At 39.6% G+C, this 5,368-nt stretch overlaps 1 pseudogene; it reads left to right on the top strand.

The window, feature by feature from the left end:
• The first annotated feature begins 2,928 nt into the window (after positions 1-2,928).
• On the top strand, positions 2,929-4,425 carry LOC123386933 (annotated as a pseudogene).
• The last annotated feature ends 943 nt before the right edge of the window (positions 4,426-5,368 follow it).

Here is a 5,368-nt window from a genome sequence, read left to right on the forward strand (position 1 = left end):
AGGGAACATAAAGGATATCCCCAAGGCTGGTAGACAAATTTGATAGGGAGAAGAGGGTGGTATAAACATTTGTCCTAAATATCAAAGGAGCATATGTAATTCTCCTTTTCTCCCTCTGGAGAGAACAACCCTCCTTTATTTTACTTAAGAGAAAGGTAAGGAAAAAGCAAAGACTAAAAAGACATGTTTGTGCTGCTAATAATCATGGCTACTTGATGACAAAGTAAAATAATTGTTAAATCTCTGTTGTTTGTCCTGTCTCATTTTAACATTGTGAACTAAGCTATTAAATACTAAGTATAGGTTTTCCCCCTCAGTTTGAAAGCAAAATGTTCCTGTGATAACTTTCATAAGCTGAAATGACACAAAGCAAAGAAGCAATTACCATTGATTTATACGGAAAATTTTTTTAGCATTCCCAGACCCAAAAAGTCACCTCTTTTAGGCTTTTCTAAGACCTTAGGACACACCTTGCTAATGGATGCACATAATAAATCAAGATAAAGCCCAGATGCTCACCGACACAGTTCAAAGTGATGACTTTTTTTTTTTATAAATTTAAATTAACATATAATGTTAATTTAAATGTTACCCATGGGTACAGGTCTGTGAATCGCCAGGTTTACACACTTCACAGCACTCACCATAGCACATACCGTCCCCAATGTCCAAAACCCAACCACCCTCTCCCTAATCCCCTCCCCTCCGGCAACCCTCAGTTTGTTTTGTGAGATTAAGAGTCTCTTATGGTTTGTCTAAAGATTTTATTTATTTATTTGACAGAAAGAGATCACAAGTAGGCAGAGAAAGGAAGGGAATCAGGCTCCCTGCTGAGCAGAGAGCCCAATGCGGGGCGTGATCCCAGGACCCTGAGATCATGACCTGAGCCAAAGGCAGCGGCTTTAACCCACTGAGCCACCCATGCGCCCCCAAAGTGATGACTTCTTAATGCTTAAATGCTGAGTGTCGTTGCTGGGAAGGAGCTTCATGGGGCCTCTCTCTCTGCTCCAGGTGTTCACTGCCTCTGTGGCATGAATTTCTTTTGCTACAAAACAAATGCTGAACACTACTTTTGCTTTTCACCTTCCTTCTTAAAAGTGAAAATCCTCTTTGGATTTCTTTCGGTCTTTCATAGTAACAAAGTGGCATAACATGAACTTTCAAAAAGCAGGGGATACCCCTAATCATTTTTTATGAGGGTATACATAGCAGATCACTTTTATTCCCAGAAGAAAAATATAATGCTTTTATTCCCAGAAGTTGCTTTTCTGTTTTTCATTAAAAATTTTTGATGTAGCTGAGACATGTCCCATTTAAATGTACTTCTTACTTCCTTGGATACTCTTGAATAAAACATTCTCTCGTGCTGTTCCTTGGCAGAAAAAATATTCACTGGCACTGTTTGTTGACATTTCGAAAATGTCTCCTGCTTTGTATTATTCCATTCTCAAATTTGTATTATGTTATCCTTCATGAATACATAGCATTTTTTGTAGTTGTCTGTCTCTATCTCTGTTATCATATTAGAGGGAAGACCTATGCTATGCAGTTCTTAATCTCTTTTAAAGTCACATACATTTAATGCCATATTTTGTGCTTTTTTCTTTTTGCATCCTTATTTCTACTGATTGCCCTTTCGTCATTGGAAAATGGTTTGTGTCATTTAGCATTGAGCTTTGGTACTTTTGGTACTAGATCTTTATTAGAAATATCAGATGATAATCTGGCACATTGTGACGTCTAGGTGTATTTTCAGCTATTTTCTATTTATATCTTCTTGGGTGTATTTCTTTTTTTAAGAAAAGTATAATATCTTTCTTTTCCTTCTAGGGCATTCTTTCCTTGTGGAAGATACTTTGTCAAATTCATAAATGCTTTCAAAGAATCTGATATGCATTTTAAATGGTTTCAAGGCTTTTCTGGTTTTCCGAATATCTATACCTGAAAGTTTTATATTTAAAAAGTACCTGTAGACTTCACTAATATCAAGTACTCCTGAAATAGTCAAATTCCCCTTGATAGGTTAGTTGTTGAATTTAAATTTGTTTTGCATTTGCCTTTCTGTTTTCTCTATGCCAAATACAAGAACAACACCTTGGTACTGCGTTCAGGGGTTATTTATCAGAATCTGGTTACTCCTTCCATCCTCATTTCCTCCAGGGGCTCCCATCCTGACCCATAGTCCTGGCCTTTATCATCTGTGGCCTGGGGTGTTTCAAGAGCCTCCCAGGTGGTTGGTTGCCCCTGGCACTCCATCCCCTATCATCTTTATCCAGAATGATCCTATTGAAACATAAGTCAGGTCATGTCACTCCTTGGTCCTTGAATGGCTTCCCATCTCATTCAGAGTAAGAACCAAAGTCTTCACAGTAGCTACGAGTTCCTAAGTGATCGGGCCCTTCTTCCCTCTCTCACCTTACCCTTCCCTCTCTCTCTCCTTCTGTTCCAGCTATAAACTTCTTGCTGTTTCTTGAATATTCCAAAATGCTCCTATCTTGAAGTCTTTGCTCAAACCTTTCAAGGTTTGTCAACCTTTCAAGGAAGCCTTCTCTGAGCCCCTGTTTTAAATTCATTTTCCCAGCAACTTCTATTCCTTTCCCCTGCTATTTTTTTGTTAATAAAACATTTATTATCATCTGATATATTTTAACAGACGTATCATTTATCATCTGCACTGCTGTACACTCAAATATAACTTCCACGAGAAGCCTATAGAACTGTGCTGGACGTGGAGAAGGCTCTGCAAGAAGAAACAAAAAATTGTATGAACTAACTTAGCAGTTAGCATGAAAAATGAGAAATGTTTGATAAACAAAATGATGTACTAGGACACTGGATAAGAATCTGTGGTTACAATGGAATCTTTTAGAAGCTTAGTGGAATGCCAGATGACTAGACAGAGTAGGAAATGCAACCCTTTTGGTTTACATGACGGACCTCCCGCTTCAGCTTCTGGGCTTCTGCGATGAAGCTAAGAGTGGGACTGGGATAGTCCTTATCTTCAGTTAGCTTAGCTAAACAAAACTGAGGTAGCAGGATTGGTTTTACTTGACAATATGGAAGTACATAATACTATTTAGGTAGATTCTCCATTCTCCAATCTGTCATAAACTTTCATTAGGAAATCTTGCATGGCTTTTATGGAAGAATATGTATCTCCCTCTTTCTCTTCTACTTCACTGGGGCTTCTGGCAAGTTTTATATTGGGTTCTAAGTCCCAAATGAAGCACAGTTTTTTTTTTTTAATTTAAAGATTTTTATTTATTTATTTGACAGACAGAGATCACAAGTAGGCAGAGAGGCAGGCAGAGAGAGAGGGGGAAACAGTCTCCCCACAAGTAGGCAGAGAGGCAGGCAGAGAGAGAGAGAGCCCAATGCGGGGCTCAATCCCAGGACCCTGAGATCATGACCTGAGCTGAAGGCACTCTTAACCCACTGAGCCACCCAAGTGCCCTGAAGCACAGTTTTATTTCAAGAAAGAAATAGAAGTTAAGGGGTGCCTGGGTGGCTCAGTGGGTTAATGCCTCTGCCTTCAGCTCAGGTCATGATCTCAGGGTCCTGAGATCGAGCCCCGCATCGGGCTCTCTGCTCAGCGGGGAGCCTGCTTCCCCCTCTCTCTCTCTCTGCCTGCCTCTCTGCTTCCTTGTGATTTGTCTGTCAAATAAATAAATAAATAAAATCTTTAAAAAAAAAAAAAGAAAGAAGTTAAAAACCAAACAAATCTTTAACTCCAAGTTCTGTTTTCAGGTTGCTAGACTATTCTTCAACTGATCAGGGCCTGGAATCTGCAACCACCATTGGGGTGACATAGATTTGCACTTGCAGGTTGTTTAAAGAGCCCTTTGGAGGGCACGTTGGTATCTTTGCTGCTGCTGCAGGTGGTGGTGGTCCGTTTGAGCAACCAGACCTGAGCACGGAGGTACACAACATCTGCAGCAAATGAGAATTCAATGGCCAGTTCTTTGGAACAGGAACTCACATGACTTTGACTGGACCAGCACATTATGAGCCAAATATTTATGATTTCAAAACTACTTAAGGTTAGATGTACAGTGATCTCCTTAGGAAGGAAAGAATGGCATTTTACATATATTAGGCAGAAATAAGAGAATCAAACCCTGGCCAGAAATGTTCCAGAACAGCAAAGGTGTATTTGATTTGCTGCTACTCATTTGTGAAGAGAGAGCGAATGACCAGATGGTTGAAGATCGGAATTCCAGAGAGCAGGAGACCTGCCAACCCATGCCTGTAAGCAATGAGGACATCCAGAACAGTGACAGAGAGGCCACCCTGGGGGCATTCTTCATCTGTGAGCTATGCCAGTGCATTCAGTGTAGGGAGGATGTGGAGAATTAAATGGATGAGCTGCTGCAGGAGTTGGAGGAGAGTTCCAGGGCTTTCCTGCACACAGTTTCCTTCTACTGACCCACCTGGCCTGGACCTGGTGGGCCATCCACCCTCCTAAACCCAGCTTCTTGAGCTTCCTGTTGGTAAAGTTTTGCCCTTCCTGATATTTGTTTTTCCTTTTAGATTTTCTGCCAATGGATGGTAGTAATACCCAAATAAAGTGTACCCATGAAATGAGAATATACACATCAATGCTAGATTAAAAAAATCATTTTTTCAAAAAAATTTTTTTTTCTATCTCACTTTTACTTATGAGTGGGATATTGATTTTAAAGTTTATTATTTTTCTTTCACCAAAAGAGAAAACAACAGTTTATAATACATTTCCTCTGTATATCTGTGTCTTTCTTTGTGGTTTCTTCCCTTTACCCCCTAAGCTTGTTGGAATGTTCAAATAACCTGAATGAAGAAGTGGGCTTTATCTTATCAGGAAAATAAGAAAATTAAAAAATAAAGAAACTGTTGGACTAGAAGGGTACAAGAAACCCTCCTCGAACCCATTCTCCATTTATTTTATTTTATTTTTTAAAGATAGAGTTTTCTTTCATTTTTCTTTTTCTTTCTTCTTTTTTTTTTTTTTTTTTTTAAGATTTATTTATTTGACAGAGAGAGATCACATTAGGCAGAGAGGCAGGCAGAAAGAGAGGAGGAAGCAGGCTCCCTGCTGAGCAGAGAGCCCAATGCAGGACTCGATTCCAGGACCCTGAGATCATGACCTGAGCTGAAGGCAGAGGTTTAACCCACTGAGCCACCCAGGCACCCCCATTCTCCATTTAAAACAGCTCTGAAGATCCACTCTTCCCTTCATTTTGGATACAATTTTGATCAGCTTTCAATTTCAGATAATTCTTAGATAAAAAAAATCTCATCCACATTAGAGGGTCCACATTTGAGATGGTGTTGCTCTTTAAATAGGCAAGCACCCTTTAAATCCAAGTCAGTTTCTTCTTGTAGGATCATT

This window comes from Mustela putorius, unplaced genomic scaffold, assembly GCF_011764305.1.
Source record: "Mustela putorius furo isolate JIRA1106 unplaced genomic scaffold, ASM1176430v1.1 tig00000224_pilon_pilon_pilon, whole genome shotgun sequence".
NCBI classification, from domain to species: domain Eukaryota; kingdom Metazoa; phylum Chordata; class Mammalia; order Carnivora; family Mustelidae; genus Mustela; species Mustela putorius.